This window comes from Panthera leo, chromosome B4 (assembly GCF_018350215.1).
Source record: "Panthera leo isolate Ple1 chromosome B4, P.leo_Ple1_pat1.1, whole genome shotgun sequence".
NCBI classification, from domain to species: domain Eukaryota; kingdom Metazoa; phylum Chordata; class Mammalia; order Carnivora; family Felidae; genus Panthera; species Panthera leo.
Window position 1 is genome coordinate 20,398,387 of NC_056685.1, and position 19,407 is coordinate 20,417,793.

Sequence of the window (19,407 nt, forward strand, 5' to 3'; positions counted from 1 at the left end):
ATCGGCCCACTGCACCTTGCTTCCGGTAGCTCATCTGTACAGTGGCAACAGTAGGACCTACCTGGAAGGGTTGTTGTAAGGATCGCACTTTCTTCCATGAAAGCACTCAGAGCAGTGACTGGCCAGGACTGAACACTCACTAAATGTGAGCCCTAATTAACATGTACACCTGAAAATACAAAGAAAAGCGTAACTATTCATTTGCGGGAATAAAACATCCCTTTTCTCCAGAACCATCCTTCACGTTTCTGTAATCTAGACCCAAGACAATAATTATGAAGAAACTATGATTACTTCTGAAAGGCAGCATATATTTAGAGAATGAAGTACAAGGTAACTATTTTCAGAGGACTTTGCATTTTGGGAACTCCATCGTATACGCTTATCGAGGCAAAATATGTTAGCAGTTTCACTTTGCATCTTTCTCATAATTTTTTTTTTTTAAGTTTAACACAGTCACACAGCTGTTAAAAGACAAAAACAAAAAGCAGGTTTGCTCCCTTTCCGAATAGATGGGAAATGTGGCAGGTCCTTTCCATCCTCTATAAAATTCTGGCCCTTGAGTATAAAAAGTGAAATGTAATACATAAATGCGCCTACGATCGAGTCCCCTCAAAGGCTTTAGAACAAACATTTCTGAATTCACCAGTACCAGGAAGAGTCAACGTTGAAGTTATTATACGGGAGTTTATGCTTACGCGGACGGAGAAGAGACCAACGTTGCACGCACGATTCAACATTAGTGTTAAAAACCGTGAAGAGTTTTAAATCAATGTGCAGCTTGAACTTGGCACCTTTTAAATACATACATGCACGCGACCTCTGACATCTCAGGGGTCCTGAAGCAGAATGAGAGCAGCTCGGGCCGCGCTCCCGCCGCCGGGGCCTCCGGGGCCGCTCGGAGCTGCGGAGGCGGGTTCGAGCCCCGGGCGCGGCCGCGCGCGCGCGGCTGAGGGGCCGGCCCGGGCTCTGCGCGCTCTCGGCGCTCGCCGCCGGAGCCTGCCGGTCCGCTCGGAGCCCGCGGGAGCCTGGCGAGGCAGGGAAGGGACTTGTGCGGCCTGAGCTTCAGGAAAGAGCGAGGAGGACGAGGGCTCCTTTGGGCACCCAGCGGCCTGAGTTTGGGAACTGGGAGATCGCAAGTGAAAGTAGGCGCGGGCTTTAAGGCGCTGGACCCTCCCGCCGACCCCGGGGAAGGGCAGGAAGAGCCCACCTGCCCGTCTCCAGCAGGGGACGGCTGGGGGAGGGGCCGCCAGCGCTCCCGGAAGCTGAAGAGCCGCACGCAGGGTGGGCGGCGAAGTGAGCTGGGCGGTTTCTTTTCCCTCAACCCCCGGATATCCACCTCCGAGTCGTCTGTAGGTCTGAACTCCGAGAATTGTGCAAAAGTACCGGCGACAAGCCCGCAAAAGACGGAGCCGTCCCTGGGTGGGCTCGAACCACCAACCTTTCGGTTAACAGCCGAACGCGCTAACCGATTGCGCCACAGAGACTCCGGTGCCACTTGCTACGCCAGCTATAGCTTCTATGGGGAAGTGTAAAGGCAATGCGCGCCTGTTATTTTCTCTGCTGTTTCCCGATTCATACTATTAAAACCAGAATCTTTCACTCAGTATATCTACGTCTCTTCATTTTATTTTCAGCCTTTGAAGCATATTGAGAAGTTATAAAATACAACAAGATCGAGCAGAATTTCAGATTGCAGCGTGTATTAAAATACCGTCGTTCCCCCCCCCCCCCCCCCAGCTCCCGTTTGGAACGTTCTGTTTCAAGAAGATAACTATTTCTGATGTTTCCTTTTTATAGGGAAATAAAAAATTTAACCTTGTGCGCTGAGAAACTTGCCTTTTGTTTCAAACTCTTTGTCCAGGGTTTTGTTCGCTAATCTTCATGATTTACTTGTGTGGCATTCATAAGGTTATCTGAATTGTATTTATTTGCCTTCTTTATTTTTATTTTCCAGGTATTATTAAGTACATATAGGCAACCCCCGTTTGCTTGTCACGTACTGGCCTGCTTGCAATTATCTGTCACTGACATGTTTTTATTGGAAAAGAGCTCTAGGAAAAAGCTACATACAGTAACATTCGTTAGTCCTGTGCATTCTAGTTCATTGCTAAATAGCCCTTCATGCTCCCTAGATGTAGCCTAAATACGCACATTTGAGCCATGCCACTTGAAACACACGTCTCGCAGGATATTTATAGCCCAATTGAGGAAAAAGAAGTTAAGAAAAAAAGAATGATTTCTAACTCCTAAAAATCCCTAGCTGTTGACAAAAATCTCTATAGATGCCCTCTCTGAAAATTTTCCCCTTTGTGTGACTATTTCCAGATGTCCGTTGAGGTACTCTTCGAAACGCTCAACACTCTTTTTTGCCTCTTCTCTCCTCAAATAACTGCTCGTTTCCACTTGACAACTCTATATTTAAATTTTGAACAGTCACTACATTGCTTTGCCCAGAATCCCTGGAGAAAGAATTCGTTTTGTGATTTATAGAGGTTGTGGCTACGTCCTCAGTCCAATCAACATTTGGAGTTCCTGTGGCTTGATAAGGCAATTTAAATCGGCTTTGGAAAACAATTAGCAGGATTCCTTGAAAGCACTGGGACATGAGACAGCTGTGAATTCACACCCAGCTGTACCAGTCGTCTTTAAACAAACTTTTAGAAATGGACTCGAGAATTCTGAGTTTGGGGGGGGAAAAAAATCCAGGAAGCGCTTCTAAAGAATAGCTAATGAGTCTTATTTCGTTTTATGCTGCTACCTTCACATATGATGAGAAACCTTCGTTTGTATTTTATGCACCTGTTATTGTAAGACTACCCCGCTGGTTTTACTTCTGTGGATACCAAAGTGAGTGTCCTTTCGGCTGCTGTTGTTCCTGTGTCTGTTCAGTGAAAGCAAACTGCAAGGAGGTCCCTCATCACCCCTTCACTGAGCATTAACCCTCCTGCTTAAAATAATATTAGAAACTGTTCTTTTCATGTGAATACCTTCAGCTCTTTGGCTCACTTCAGTCATCATACGAACAGGTTAACTTCTAAAAAGAGAGACGATGAGAAGCGGCTGATGAGAAAAACTGATTCAAAAAGGAATATTAATTTGCATGCTAAAAATGTGTCTATGTGAATGCCACATTTGTTTTTAAACTCAGTCTTGAGTCTGGTTCTGTTGTTCATATTTTTTAATAAAATAAATGGCTATTTCCACGGCTCATTAGCTTTGTCTCTTTTTTGTTTTTTTTTGTGTTTTTTGTTTTTGGTGTCATTTCTGGAAAATACTTCAAAAGAACGTGTAAATATTAAATATACTAAATGGAACCTCAGTGTTTTGCTCCAATAATAAGCTATCAAACAGCTTTTATGCAAAATGCCCCCTTACAAAAATAAAAGTATGTGTTGTCCTCTAAACCTTGGCAGTTATTTCCTCTTAGGCCTTCTATCTATGCCCAGTATTTAAACCCAAATTAAGCCCACTGGAGTAATTTTAGAAACATACATTATCTTTTCTTAAATTTCAGGATAGCCTAAGATAAACAAGTTTTATGGCTTCATTAGTACTTAGGTCTTTATAATTACTAAAAGTGAAAAGGACTGAGCATTTTGCCCCCTTTTTGTGTATCATACACAATTGAACTTTACCTTTTCCAAGAATGTGCCCTATCAAAGAGGCTGACCTGTGCAGATTAATGGGCCTATATATATTTTATTTCCTTCTTAGAGGGGAAAAAAGAGAGAGAGGGAGAGAAAGAACATCTGTGCAAACGGGATCCACCCGTCTTACCAGACAAGGCAAGATGGACCACGTTGATTTATACACCTTCCAGGTAGTACGACTCCAATGCTTCCGGATAACGTGCCTCCAGCCTCAGACCGACAGAATAGGCAACTCACAGGATTCCCATTAACACACTGGTACGTGACCTTCATTCTTTTGAATGACTGTATTTCAGCAAGATGGTGACTGAGTGGTTAAAAATGAAAAACCCAGTGGGTCAGGACTTTTGTGTAAATACAGCGAGTTGGAGAAATTATCTCAATAAATGGAAGATTGTGGCACCGGGAAACGAGTTAAAAGAGAACACTAAAGCAAGTGTCACTGAGAGCAAGAAAACTATGAGACCAATGTCCAAAGCCGTTGAAGTCACGTTTTAAAACTGACTTATAGTAGAGTTGAACCCTTCCAGGCAGTTTCAGGTTTAAATTCTATTTCCTACTCACAAAAAGTATCATTCAAAACTGTTGACTAAGGGCCAGTTGTCAGGTTAGCAGGCCAATGGCAGCGTCCAAAACACTGTTCACAGAGAACAATTGCTTCCACAGTTTACTGCTAAGGTGGGTCTACTCACAAACTAAGAAAATTAAGAAACGTATTTTAGAATATTGTGTCTTCATCACTTTTATTTTTTATTTATTTATTTTAAGAGAGAGAGAGAGAGAGTGTGTGCACATGAGTGGGGGAGGAGCAGAGAGAGGGAGAGAGACAATCCCAAGCAGGCTGCCTGCTGGGAGATCAGGACCTGAGCAGAGAGTGAATGCTTAATTGACCAAGCCACCTGCTTGCCCCTTCTTCATTTTTAAAATTGTCTCTTAGCTGGAAAGTTTTGTTATTCAGATAATTATCTCCATTTCATTCTTTTTTAATGTTTACAGAGAGAGAGTGTGTGTGAGTGGAGGAGGGGCAGAGAGAGAGGAAGACACAGAATCCGAAGCAGGCTCCAAGCTCTGAGCTGTCAACACAGAGCCTGACCTGGGGCTCGATCCCATGAACCATGAAATCATGACCCGAGGTCGGACGCTTAACCAACTGAGCCACCCAGGCACCCATGAATATTTCTGCATTTTAAAGCCAGAATTGGTGAAGAGTGTAATGGTTAAGTGCATGCATGCTGTACTCAGGCTGCCTAGATTGGAACCTAGCTCTATGCTTAATGGCTGTGTGCCATTGGGCAGGTCATATAACCTCTCTGTGCCTCAGTTTCCTCAACTGTAAGAGGAAGATAATAATAGTACACGCATGTTAGGATTCATTCTTAGCATTCATCTTGAGGGTAAAATCAGACAAGCACTTAGAACAGTTTCTGGCACTCGGAAAATACTATATATAGCTGGTTTTGTTTGTAATGTTGTATTTCAAACATAAAAATCTAGATCTAGCTTTTAAACTTTTTTCTTTTTTTGAGTAAGCTCTCTCCCCACTACGGAGCTCGAATTTACAACCTCAAGATCAAGAGTCACATGCTCTACAGATTGAGCCAGCCGGGTTCCCCCTTTCATAGTAATTAATAGTAGATGTATGATGGTTAGTTACTGATGACAATGAAATGCTAGATTATTCTACGCTACTACTATTTGGATTCACGGACCGTGAGATCATGACCTGAGCCGAAGCGGACACTTAACCCACTGAGCCACCCAGGAGCCCCTTCTTCATTTTTAAAATTGTCTCACTTAGTGGGAAGGTTTTGTGAAATTACTCAGATAATCATCTCCATTTCACTTTTAATTTAATAGACATGATTTAAGAGAAAAGGTAGAGAGGCAGAAATCACATATTGATACACTACCTAATGTGTCGGACGAAAATTATTAAAACTAGAGTTTATTCGTCACAAAGCTTTCCTTTGTATATGGAAATCATTTGTATGGTTTTGCCAAATTATACAGATCTAAAATTTTAGTCATTGCTTTTTTCATTAGTGGGAAAGCATTATTCACAAGCTGTGTTGATGATTTCAACTGTGTCCAGACCAAAAGAATCCTGGCCTCAGCTAGAAATTATGGGGGTTGGGGGACAGCATGGATTTTAACTTGCTTTAGTATACGCCAGAAACTTCTCCAGGAAAAGAAGCCTACAGTTATCTCAGTAATTTGGATAGGTTCTACCTCGCAGTCCATTTCTTGACCCCAACACTGGCAATACAAAAGCCACAGCCTTATATTTCCCATGATGCTTTCACAGAAACACTTCGAGGCAATAGTTTTTTGCTATGCCATCTATACAGTGAAATGTGCTGCTGAACGGGCAGGCCTCTCAGTCTGAATTTACCTATTAAAAATTAACACTAAAAAAAAAAAAAAAAAAAATCGGAAGAGGCATGCCTGGGTGGCTCATTCAGTTAAGTGTCCGACTCTTGATTTCGGCTGAGGCCGTGACCTCAGGGTTCGTGAGATCTAGCCCCACTCAGGCTCTGCACTGAGTGTGGAGCCCTGCTTAAGATTCTCTCTCTCCCTCTGCCCCTTTCCCCCGCTCGCACGCTCTCTCTCTCAAAGTAAATAAATAAACATAAAAAAAAAAAAATCGGAACAGATATCCTCTTTCCATTCCCTTCAAAAGAATAAAGAAAATCGGCAACTGCCAAAGGAAGACTCAGTTTCTCAGCTGTGAACTGCCCGGAGGTGGGAGGCAACGGTCAATCAGTTGAGGAACTCAGAAACAGGAGAAAACCAGTGTGGAAGGTGTTCAATCAGCAAGGTAGCAAGACAGAGAAGGAAGAGTGCTAAATATTGCCGGTCTTGGAGGAAGTAGAGGCTCCCTGACTCTTGAGAATTTATCAACTTTGCACTGCCTAATTCACAGAGCTATTGCAAAATAACACATGGATACATTTCTTTCACTTTTAAGACGTTATGCAGATACACCGTTTACATTTTTCAAAAAGTTACAACTCTTTAGACCTCCTGTAACGGAAGTGAAAGAATAATATCTAATCCAATCAGAAGGTGCAACTTAGATTAAACCAGAGGATCTAAGCCTCTAGTCATTATGGCCAAGAGGATTTATTCAGGAGCAATGCCAGTCCCTGTCACGGTCCTGTTGAACTCCAGATGTTGCCAGTAAAGGCAGAGAAAGATGTAGGGTGAAGCCACTGCCCCCCGTTTCCACAGTTCCAATAGAGTTTCAGGTATAGGGGTAGGGGGCAGACTAATGCTCCAAGAATAGCTCTCTCCTTGCAGCTGCTTTCCAGAAGATGAATAGGAAACCTTGAATTAAAGTCAACTAAGTCATTAGGATGACTGTACCTTTTAAAGAGCAGGTACTCGGGGCGCCTGGGTGGCTCAGTCGGTTAAGCGTCTGACTTCAGCCAGGTCACGATCTCGCGGTCCGTGAGTTCGAGCCCCGTGTCAGCTGGCTTGGAGCCTGGAGCCTGTTCTGTGTCTCCCTCTCTCTCTGCCCCTCCCCCGTTCGTGCTCTGTCTCTCTCTGTCTCAAAAATAAATAAACGTTAAAAAAAAAAAAATTTAAAAATAAAGAGCAGGTACTCAATGAACAGGTACTCAATGAACTGCCTACTCCATGAATAGTGAACCATAGCATCTATATATATGTATATTATATATAAATATATATATGTATATATAATATTATATGCATGTGTGTGTGCATATATACAAAGCAAGCTCAGCTAATGTATATATAATATTATATGCATGTGTGTGTGCATATATACAAAGCAAGCTCAGCTAAATCCATAGTTGGAAAAAAAGATTTTGCCGTATTACAAAATGATTCATCCTAGACTATTGGACATAGTGAGTGCTCTCATATTTATTTAAATATTTTTTAATTATATTGTTAGATTTATCTAAATATCTATTTAAATTATTTATTTAAATCTCGTATTTATTTATTCTATTTAAAGTAGGAACCCATGAAAAGGATATTTTTCAAATATGTGATAACATGAATAAAGCACTAGCCCAATGTCCAGCGTTCATGAGGGACGAAGTTATGAGGTTTTGGCCCTTGACAAGGTAGCTGGTGGCCCTGTAAGGACGCTTCTACTCTTCCAGCAGCCGGAGTTGAAACCTTGACATCATCTCAGTTTCCTTTCTTTTCTTTCTTACCTTTGGTCGGGCCCAAAGTCACAGATTCTACCTTCATAACTTCTCTCAACTGTCACTGCATTTCCTTTGCACACGCATTCCCACCATTCAGTATTAACCCAATATATCCAATATACCTATTTCCCGACATACAGCTCATTTCCAACAACTGGGCACCCAAAATAATAACGTTTAATGAGCATTTACTGTCAGTCGCATCCATTCTATTTCTCTCTCATCTACTCTGTAAGATGGGGACTGTTGTTATGCCCATTTTATGGATAAGAAAACTAAGGCTTACAGCGGTTTAAAATTTAAACTCCAAATCTATCTGAACTTCAGATAATTTGCCGAAGGTACCGCCTGCTGGTCCTGGTTGCTGTGCTTTGTTTTTGCTCGTCCCTCTAGGGAGAACACCCTCCCTTGGCCATCTTGCCTGTTTAAGCCTTATGCTTTCTTCAGGCTCATATAGTGAAGACTTTTTCTCTATGAAGCCTTTCCTGCTCTAGTTTGAGAACTAGATATAATCTTTCCCTCTTGTAAACCATTTGGCACTTAATGCCCCCTTCGTATACTCCTTGAGGTCAGAAATGTGATCCATTTTGGGTGCCTGGTGGTTCAGTCCGTTAAGCGTCCGACTCTTGTCTGCAGCTCAGGTCATGACCTCACAGTTGCTGAGTTCGAGCCCTGCACTGGGCTCTGTGCTGACAGCACGGAGCCTGCTTGGGATTGTCTCTCTCCCTCTCTTTGTCCCACCGCTGCTGGTTCTCTCTCTTCATCTCAAAACAAATAAATACAAATTAAAAAAAAAAAAAAAGGAAATGGGATCCATCTTTATGCCTCCTGTAGCATTTGACTTAGTGTGTTAGATAAGTATATTGGATAATCGAAAATAAAAGTGAAAATGAGCGAACTGTATTAAATATTTTTGGTAAAATATTAGCAGATTTTACAGATTCCTAATAATGAAGCAGGCCAAAAATTAGTATAAGAGGTTATCAAGGGTCATGACAAGAATCTGACATTGGTTCAAGAAGAGACAATAAGAATCCAAATCAGTTGCTTCTAGAAAAACTTCTGTAAATGTTAAAGTTTTTAAAGTTAAAAAAAAAAAATACTGCTATCCTTAAAGGTGATTTCGATACCATGAAGACTAAAGTGCCATCCTAAATGTATTCATTTAACAAATACCTGCATAGTACTTCGTGTCAGGGGCTCTTTCAAATCCCTTGCAAATATTTACTAGTTTAAATTTTATAATAATCTTGTGAGGTAGGTTCCATTATTATCATCACTGTCTAACAGATGGGAAAACTCAGAACATAATAACTTACCCAAAATCACAGAATTGTAAGCGACAGAGCAACGATTCAAATAAAGGCAACCTTCTCCACACTACCTTCCTAACCACTAGGCTACGCTGCCTCGATTTTCTTTTTTTAATTACGCAATAAATCTTGTACTTACAGTTAAACTTATTTTTTTTATTTTTTTTAACGTTTTATTTATTTTTGAGACAGGGAGAGACAGAGCATGAACGGGGGAGGGTCAGAGAGAGGGAGACACAGAATCTGAAATAGGCTCCAGGCTCTGAGCTATCAGCACAGAGCCTGACGTGGGTCTCGAACTCACGGACCGCGAGATCATGACCTGAGCCCAAATCGGCCACTTAACCGACTGAGCCACCCAGGCGCCCCAAACTTATTTTTAACAATTGGGAAACTTTAAAGTCTCCCATTACTTACAAATTTTTTATTTGACATAATTTCAGACTCCAATAAAAGTTGCAAGAGTAGCAGGAAGAATTCAACCAAATTTTCCAAATGGTAATATCTTACTACACTGACTTTATCCTGTTCTCTTTCTTTCTCTCGATATTTTTTTCCCTCATCTGTTTACGAGTAAATTGCAGACATGATAACCCCTCAATACTTCAGGGTGTTTCCTAAAATTAAGGAATTTTATTAAATGACCACAGTGCAATTTTCAAAGTTAGCATTTTCACATTGATAACAGCATTGTTACAGTTAGGCCATAATATATAGACCTTATTCGGCATTCACCAATTGTTCCAATAAGGTCCTTTATTGCAAAAGAAAATTCCAGATCATGATTTGCATTCAATCGTCATGTCTTTAGTCTTTTTAAATCTGTAACCATTCTTGAGTCCGTCCCTCTTTCTCTCTCCTGCACATGATGGTGTTGACATTTCTAAAGAATACTGGCCAGTTATTTTGTAAAATGTCTCTAAATGTCAGCTTGTCTGGTGTTTCCTCATGACTAGATTCAAGTTAGGTACTTTTGCTCCCTCTGACACATTTAGTAAACTGGCCATTGTAACACCAATCTGAAACACTGGTAAAGTAAAATAAAATAAAATAAAATGGGCTAGAATAAGCACAAAGATGGGTGGTGTTATCATGAGTTTAGAATAGAACTTTTCTATTCTATTTCTATTCTATTCTATTCTATTCTATTCTATTCTATTCTATTCTATTTAGCAGAAATAGAACTTTAAGTTTCTCTACATCATACCATATGAATGGTCTCAACCACTTAAACAGGAATATTCTTGAAATGATAATTTAAGTTTTTACGTAGGAGTCCCTGAACCACATCTTGTTTGTTTGTTTCTTTCAGTTACATATTCACCAAAGAATTCTGATCCAACACTACGTCTCTTGAGAGACACCCACCGGAAAGGGGAGTAACCATTGCATGGAATTGGTTCTGATTCTTTGGTAAGATGCAACCCTTGATGAATGGTCATTGAGTGTTGCAGAGTTTAAAAACCAAATCCTTCTTATACTTGCTTATGAAGAATGGAGTCTTCCGCACCTGTTAGCCCCTTGGTGAACAGATCAACTTGAACTTTAAGACTGCAATTCTAAGATTCACATAGACCTGCTGGGATATGTCAAGGTGTAATCAAGGGCGCCTGTTCTAGTCCTGGGTTGCCTCCCACAGTTCGTATTAGGATTCTCCAGAGAAGTAGAACTAAAAAGGATATACACAGATATACAGAAAAAGATTTGTTTTGAAGGATTGGCTCTCAGGGTTATGGAGGCTGAGAAGTCTCACAAGCTGCTGTCTGCGAGCTGGAGACCCAGAAGGCTGGTGATTCCAGTCCAAACGCAAAGGCTCTAACAACCAGGGCTGCCAAAGTCTGGGGCAGAGATGGCTGTCCCAGCTTAAGGAGAAAGCAAATTTGCCCTTCCTCTGCCATTTTGTTCCAGTCAGGCCCTCCAGCCATCCATCCTCAGATGGATGATGCCAGCCCACATTGGTGAGGGGGATTTTCTTTACTCAGTCTACTAATTCAAATGCTAATCTCCTCTGGAAACAACTTCACAGACACACCCAGAAATAATGTTTTAATAGCTTATCTGGGCATCCTTTAGCCCAGTCAAATTGACACATAAAATTAACTATCACACAGTTCTTAAGCATGACCAATAAAACACAGGGAGCAGAGATTTTGCCAAAGATTTAGCACTGTCTAAATAATCACAGAGATAAAAAAAAAAAAAAGTCCTCTCAGAGATAACAGGGGATCCATGCACAATTCAACCAGTAATCTCAACAGAAACATTGTGCCAAGTGCTCCCCTTTGTGAAAACAAAAAGGAACTTGTGATCTTTTTACTTAGGGGAAAAAAGTCTTTTCTTATTAAGAAAAAAGATCTTCCCTTAACTCCTTTAAAAGTTGTTCTTAAAGAATCCAATACACCTGTCTATGACAGTCCGAGAAAATTATTTTTTCTCCTTCATGTCAGACTCTCCTTGCTATCATATCTCCTCTACCTAGGGAATACTGTTTATACTTTTTCTTTTTTCTGTGAAATGTATCAGTGGCAGAAATACAGAGACTACAATTGAATCAGCACATTCTATTATGCTAGAGTTGAGATTTTGGGCTTCTGAGAATTCTTGCATTTAGAGGAAAGGCATTTTAAATTCCTAGTGTAAATCCATAGGATAAACAAAGTATTTTTTTCTAAAATTAATCATTTGAAGGGTTTTGTGTGAAGTGAAACCCCAGCATCGAAGTTAGATTAACATTAAGTATCCTAACAATATGAATTTGAATACCTCAATTCAAAATTGACTTTTTTTTTTTTTTTTAACAAGGCTCCACACCCAACGTGGGGCTTGAACTTGCACTTTGAATAGAGAGTCACATGCTCTACCCACTGAGCCAGCCAGGCCTCCCTATAATTGCCTTTTTAACTGCTTTACAGAATACACAGAGAAAGAGATTGCCAAAGCCCACATCATCAACATAAGTAGAATTATATAAAAGTTCCCTGCCAGTGAGCATTTAAATTTAGATTTGTGCATACAATTTAGTTATTTTAAATGGGAGATTTGACATGGAGAATTCTTTTTAAAAAGTTATGAAAGAAAATCCAGACTCGCAATCCCTTGAATTACCAAGGAGGTTGAGAATGAGAATTTCTTCAATGCAATTCACTTTACTGTTTTGGAACTGTAGTTATGCTACTGGCATGAGCATAGACATAAAGATCAATGAAATAGAATTGAGAACCCAGACGTTCTCAAATGCCGTGGCCAAATGCTTTCCAACAAGAGTGCAAACATAATTCAATAGGGACAATACAGTCTTTTCAACAAAGGGGACAAGTACATATCCACATAAAGAAGAATGAAGTTGGATCCCTAACTCACACCGTATATAAAAATTAAGTCAAAATGGATTAAAGACATTAATGTGGGGCCCCTGTTTGGTTCAGGTGGTAGAGCATGTGACTCTGAATCTCAAGGTCATGAATTCAAATCCCACATTGGGTGTGAAGTCTACTCAAAAAAATAAAATTAAAAAAAGAACATCAGTGTAAGAGCTAAAACTGGTAGAAAAAAATTGGCCGTAGTTTTTTGTAACTGTGGATTAGGCAATAATTTCTTTTTTAAAAATGGCACAAGCAATGAAAGAAAAAGTAGATAAATTGAATGTCATCAAAATTTTAAAAATTTGGTGCCTCAAAGGACTCTATCAAGAAAGTGGAGGGGCACCTGGGGAGCTCAGTCAGTTAAGTGTCCAACTCTTGACTTTGGCTCAGGTCATGATCACACAATTCATGGGTTTGAGCCCCACGTCAGTCTCTCTGTGTTCAGAACCTGGAGCCTCTTTCCAATTCTGTGTCTCCCTCTCTCTCTGCCCCTCCCTGGCTCACACTCTCTCTCTCTCTCTCTCTGTCTCTCTCTCTCTCTCTCTCAAAAATAAATAAACATTAAAAAAATTTTTTTTAAAGAAAGCAGAAAATAAAACCCACAGAATAGGAGAAAATATTTGCAAATCACATATCGGAGAAGGGTTTAACATCTGGATATATAAAGAACGCTTACAATGCATTCATGAAAAGAAAAATAACCCAATTTAAAAATGGGAAAGCATTTGTAGACATTCCTCCAAAGAAGATATACAACTGGCCAACAGACACGTGAAAAAATTGCTCAATATCATTAGTCATCAGCAAAATGCAAATCAAACCACAGTGAGCTATTACTTCATATCTACGAACATGGCAATGATAAAAGAGATGAACAAGTGTAGATGAGGATGTGGAGACACTGGAACCTTTAAACATTGCTGCTGGGAGCGTAGAGTGATGCAGGCACTTTGGAAAATACTTCGGGAGTGCCTCAAAATGTTAAACACAGAGTCACCATCTGACCCAGGAATTCCACCCCTAGACGATTGGAAACAGCCACACAAAAACTTGCACAATGTTTATAATAGCATTATTCATAATAGCTAAAAAGTGGAAACAACCTAGTCCATCAAGTGATGAACTAACTGATCAACAAAGTGTGGTGTGTCCAGTGAATGGAGTATGATTTAACCATAAAAAGGAATGGGGTACTGACACATGCTGTAGGATGAGTGAACCTTGAACACTTTATGCTAAGGTTTGTTTGTTTGTTTGTTTGTTTCACGCTAAGGGAAAGAAGCCAGACACAGGAGACCACATAGGGTATGATTCCTTTTATCTGAAATGTCTAGAATAAGCAAAACTGTGGAGACAGAAAGGAGAAGGCAGAAAGTGGGGGAGGGAGGATGGGAAGGTGACTGAGAAGGGCTTGGGGTTTCTTCCGGAGGTGATGAAAATGATCTGGAATCAGATACTAGTGATGGCTACACAACTCCGTATATACACAGAATCGTACACTTTGAAAGCGGGAATTTTGTGGTAGGCGACCTACATCTCAGTAAAAATAAATAAAAACAGGAAACAAAACTGTGCCTTCGAATTGTTTACTAGTTTGCAAACGAAGCACAGAGAATTAGCTATATTGCCCCACGTTAGCAACAGAACCTGCATTCTGATTTGCAAATCTGCATCTTTTAACCTATTGATTCACTGCGACTCACTAGATCTAACCCAATTCCCAAGCTGAAACTGTCACGTAGCTTCCAGTTATTTACTGAAATTGTATGACACATTTGGCGGGAAACACTTCTCCCCCTACTCACTATGTAAAATGCAGTGACTTGACATTTAAATTTCCTTCTGTGTCATCGATGTATTTAGGGTCAACTTTTAAATTAATTGGTATGCATTGATTAAATACCTAGCATGTACCCAGTAGTGCACATGTAGAACTCAAGCTCAGAAAGTCAGGGAACTAGAAATATAAATTGAGAGGAGCACCTGGGTGGCTCAGTCAGTTAAGGGTCCAACTCTTGACTTTGGCTCAGGTCGTGATCTCACAGTTTATGAGTTTGAGCCCTGCATCGGGCTCTGCCCTGACAGCGTGGAGCCTGCTTGGGATTCTCTCTCTTCCTCTCTCTCTGCCCCTCCCCTGCTTGCTCTCTGTCTCTCTCTCAAAATAAAGATAGACCTAAAAAAAAAAAAAAAAGAAATATAAATCGAGATATCGTGGGTCTGTGGGTGCTGGTTAAGGTCCTAAGATTGGATGGAATTGCTTAGGAAATGCAAGCAGACAGAAGAAAGGAACTAGGACAGAACCCTGGGGACAGACTTTTCAGAGCGGTCAGAAATTACTCTACTAGTAACAGGCACTGATAAGAAGTGGTTAGTAAATACAGAAGTAGGAGAAGGTCACCCTGCCTGATATAAAACGTATCTTGTTATATTACATTGTTATTATTTGTTTACATGTCTGCTATTCCCTGATCTCCTCCAGTTTCTGCCTTCCTCTACTGCAACAACGTGTTTAAATAAGTCACCACAACCCTCCAAATTGTCAGATTGCAGGGGCTTTCTCCAGTCCTTATTCTGTCACTGTCTTGCATTTGATTCTGCAAACAGACCATTGCTTTATTTTCTCTTAAAATGTCAGCATCAAAATGGTGCTTCCTTCCTGGGGATTCAGAAAAGGCAGCTCCTTGGACATGTGCCTGAGGTGCCCCCGCACAAAACCTTCCTTTCAGCGTGTGCGACACACCTCCCCTTGCCCCTTGCCCGCCCACCCAACCCCCACTGCAGTCTCCACCGCAGAATGAAGCCCATGCATGGTTCTCTGTGATTCCGTCTCTGTGAAGCTTTACTCGGCACTCCCGCTGCACCCCCAACATACACAGAAGAAAAGGTAGACTGTGATATCTAGTACAACAGAGCAATAGTAGGGAAGAGTCTGGGTTTCATTGGAACAGGATACTTTACACAAGCTTCAGTGACCCCTCTCCTGGTTCCAGCTCCTTTGCAGGACCCTCTTCCTCTGTTGAGTCTAAATATGGGCGTGCTTCTTCTAGTCTGGTCTACTCTCATCTACATCTATTCTAATCTCATTTGCTCTCATGTTGTCATCTCTCCATACTGATAGCTTATCGATTTCTATTTCTTTTCCAGATTCATTCCTGATGTGCAACACGATATAGCCGTCCTGTCCTTATAGACATCAAATTCAGTGACAACATGAAAACAGGAACTGTCCCTCCCAAGAACATGTTTTTCTTCCTATATCTCTACCCTCAGGTACCTTTTAATCCAACCTTACAATCTAGGAATCACCCTGTCTCTTTCTTTCTCCCAAACCAATTGATAAGGCAAGCCTATCCATTCCACCACCGTAACATATCTTAGATTCAATGACATTCTCGTTCGTTCATCTCATTTTACATCCTGACCATTTCTTTCCTAAATGGTTACCATTAAGTCATGGTCCCCCTACCTCCCATCGTGACTTTACTCCAATTAACCCGGCAATACACTTGAGAGAGTGATCTTTCTAAAATACAAAAGCAAATATTTAATTCACCAAATGACAACAAATGTGATTACCTGTATCATGGTTCCCAAACTGCACATGAGTCACCCTGGAGTGCCAAGGTGAACTCATGGAGTTACAGCAGGATATTTTTTGTTTGTGAGGCAAGTGCAACATCTATTAGACCCCAGACTATCACTATCATGTCGTTTGAACATAACTACTCCATGAAGAGAACTGTTGGGTATTTCCTTTGGCCTAAGACATCATGAAAAAATCATGAAGACACTAAAGGTACAATGAACTGAGAAGGTTGGGGAACCTATGACCTACCAAGTGTGTTCACGCCCCTCAGTACACCATGAACTGGCCCTTACCCACCTCTCCAGCCTCATTTCTCTCCTTGTCATGCCTTTCCTTCTCCCCCAATTCTACTCTACAACTCCACAGATAGGCTTACATCTCCTGAAATGTGTCCTTCCTGCCATCCCCAGTGATTAGGCTCTGACATTAAGAGAGTAGAGACATGGTCTATCCAGGGTCTAGGAATGAGAGCTGGTCCCTTCGATAGAACACAGAATGAAGTAAATAAATCAGGGATGTCGCTCCATAAACCCTATACTGGGTGGATTCTGTATGAGTTGCATTATTAGAAGTTAGAAAAGAAAAGAGAGGAGAGTAGGGAGGATGGGAGGGTATGGGAAAGGAGAGGAGGGAAGAGGAGGGAAGAGGAGGGAAGAGGAGGGAAGGGAAGGGGAGGGGAGGGGAGGGGAGGGGAGGGGAGGGGAGGGAAGGGAAGGGAAGGGAAGGGAAGGGAAGGGAAGGGAAGGGAAGGGAAGGGAAGGGAAGGGAAGGGAAGGGATAGAAACTATTGACTGGCTATTATCTGGAATTCTATTTGTATTTGTCAGGGCAACAGAAGAGGTAGCCCTCCCCTGGTTCCTATCCTGCTCCCCATTTTCTGTAGAGATCTGTATTTTCCTAGGGTGGGTAACAGGCAACAGTGAGATTGTCTTTGTTGACGGCTGTACTACCCCTTCCCTTCCCTGAAAAGAAGCATAGCGCCTGAGTGACATAAATGACTGCGCCTTTCTTTGTGCTCTATTTTCTTTCATTCGATCACAGAGATTCTTCTGCATTTATTTGTTCACCTGTCTCCTTCACTAGACCACAAACTTGTGGAGGGCCAAGACTATGCATGATTCATTGCTATATTCTCTTCACCTAGCAGAGTGCCTGATACAGAGTAAGTGATGAGTGGATATTTGATGACAGGTGGGGATACTCACCACTATACTGAGGAGAAGAATGGATATGTGATGAATGAAGAAATTAGAGGGAGGGTGTGGTTGAGAACCACAAAAAGTGATAAATTAGAAAAATAAACATGGATGAAAAGGTCTAAAAGTCACTGATGATATTAATCAAAGATGTTTCAAGAGAGGGACCGGGAGAGGCTGGTTTACAGTTGTTGAGGAACAGACTGGAAAATGTGGCAGTGTTCACTGCCTCCAGTCATTCCCCCATTTATTCCTTGCTAACCAGAATTCCAGTTTTCTTTAGGCATGGAGATGATTCCCTCTGGTGTAGAAAGGTGGGTCCAGACCCTAAACTAGGGATGATAATATGGTAAAGTGCTCACTAATGGTATGTAAGGGGAACTCCCTTAGTGGTTGCAATATTTTGGAAAACATTTTACCTCTTTGAGAAAAGCTCCTGAAGAATACACTTTCTGCTTGCCTTCCCGCCTTCGAACCCGGGGTGAAGATGTGATTCCTGGATTTGCAGCAGCCATTTTGCAACCATGAAGTGAAGGTCAAATGAATTGCAGAGCTCTGACATCACATCATCGAGAAAACACCAGCAACTCTTTACCTCTAGACTTCTTGTCATATGGAAACATAAATGTCTATTTTAGCTAGGTTTTCTGTTACACTCATTGATACAGAAAGAAAGAAAAGAGAGACCGTAAGTACCGATCACTCTTTCTAATGGACATGTTACAAACACTACGGTTTGTCTGCTACAGGACACAGAGATTGTTTGGGAGTATTTGGAAATGAGGCTGGAAATGCAAATGAAATGAGGCTACTGGGGCCTCTAATACCCAAAAAGAGACTCGGGCTGCAATTGTGTTGGCAATAGGGGGCCATAGAAGGTTTTTGAGTAGCTTTGGAACTTTCAGAAGATTACTTTGGCAAAATTAGCAGGATCCACCTGTGCCGAAGAGTGATGCTTCTTCTTTGTCTAACTTTCTGACCTTTATTGGGCGTGATTGTATTGGCGACGCCCGCTGTGTGACTCAGTGGGTGTGAAAACCGCCTCGGTTCACGCATGAGGAAGCCAAACAATAACCATGTTGCTTCATGATGCTTGTCTTGACCTACTACAAACATAAGGTCTCAAAGCAAATGAGTTGTTACATCATTTCAGGGCTGCCAAGATATGAATAGCCCCTGAGGAAGTTACAAGTAAACAAAACTTCTGTTCATGAAAAGTACCAATGGTAGAGTTAAACATCGTATGAACTCCTGCCATATAAAATGAGAGAATGGGACCACACATATGCTTCCAAAAGACCAAATTCCTGATATGTGATCTGCACAAAAATACTAGACATGCCTAAATAATAAATTTTACATGCTAGGCCTGAAACTGTTAGGTTTTTCTGGAGTGTTTCAACAGCGGGATGCCTGGCTGACTCAGAGGAACATGCAACTCTTGATCTTGAGGTCATGGGATCGAGCCCCACATTGGGTTTGGAGATTACATAAATAAATGAAACTTTTTTTTAAAAGGGTTTGTCTATAATGGTATGGAGGGTTTTTAATTTGCTCACTTTTAAAAAACAGTTTGAGTGATTTCATCACTAGAGAATAAATGCTTTTATGCTGAGTCATAGTTTCAAACATGTTTCTCTCTTCCCACTAGATCTGCTCAGAAAACAAGCTTACAACAGAGAGACACCATATGAGGGGAAAATCTCGGCTGTGAACATCACATACCCTTTAAAGATTATTCAGGAAAACTACAGGGGAATGATGTCTACTTTGTTGCCGTACATGTGAACACCAGCTCACAAGGATTATAATGGGCTGAGAAAAAGAAATGTGTCATTGGTTTGTCTTTTGGATTAGGAATTGCTGTTACAGAATTTTAAATGAACTGTAGCAAGCTTATAAAAAAGTACAAAGAACATAAAGGGTTAACATCTTGCAACTGTTCCCTCCGACCCTTTTACAAAGAGACACCCCCTTTGGACTTCTTCCCCTCCTTCCTTCTTTCCTTTCTCCCTAAGAAGAAATCTTTTTTTTTTTTTTTTGAAGTCAGCATGTATCCTTCCTGTCAGTAGACTATACTCTCACTTACAGAGTATGTAATTTATCATTTCAT

At 41.1% G+C, this 19,407-nt stretch overlaps 1 long non-coding RNA gene and 1 other non-coding gene across 3 annotated transcripts; one reads left to right on the plus strand and one right to left on the minus strand.

Moving 5' to 3' along the window:
* Positions 1-1,413: 1,413 nt before the first annotated feature.
* TRNAN-GUU lies at positions 1,414-1,487 on the minus strand. Its single transcript has one exon. It is a non-coding gene; the product is annotated as a tRNA-Asn (tRNA).
* A 2,239-nt stretch (positions 1,488-3,726) lies between these two features.
* LOC122223952 lies at positions 3,727-19,078 on the plus strand. Of its 2 annotated transcripts, none has more exons than XR_006204581.1 (5): positions 3,727-3,911; positions 10,463-10,563; positions 15,657-15,782; positions 17,140-17,260; positions 18,946-19,078. It is a non-coding gene; the product is annotated as an uncharacterized LOC122223952 (long non-coding RNA). The 2 variants fall into 2 exon arrangements; XR_006204582.1 differs by lacking the exon at positions 3,727-3,911 and adding an exon at positions 9,595-9,648.
* Positions 19,079-19,407: the final 329 nt, after the last annotated feature.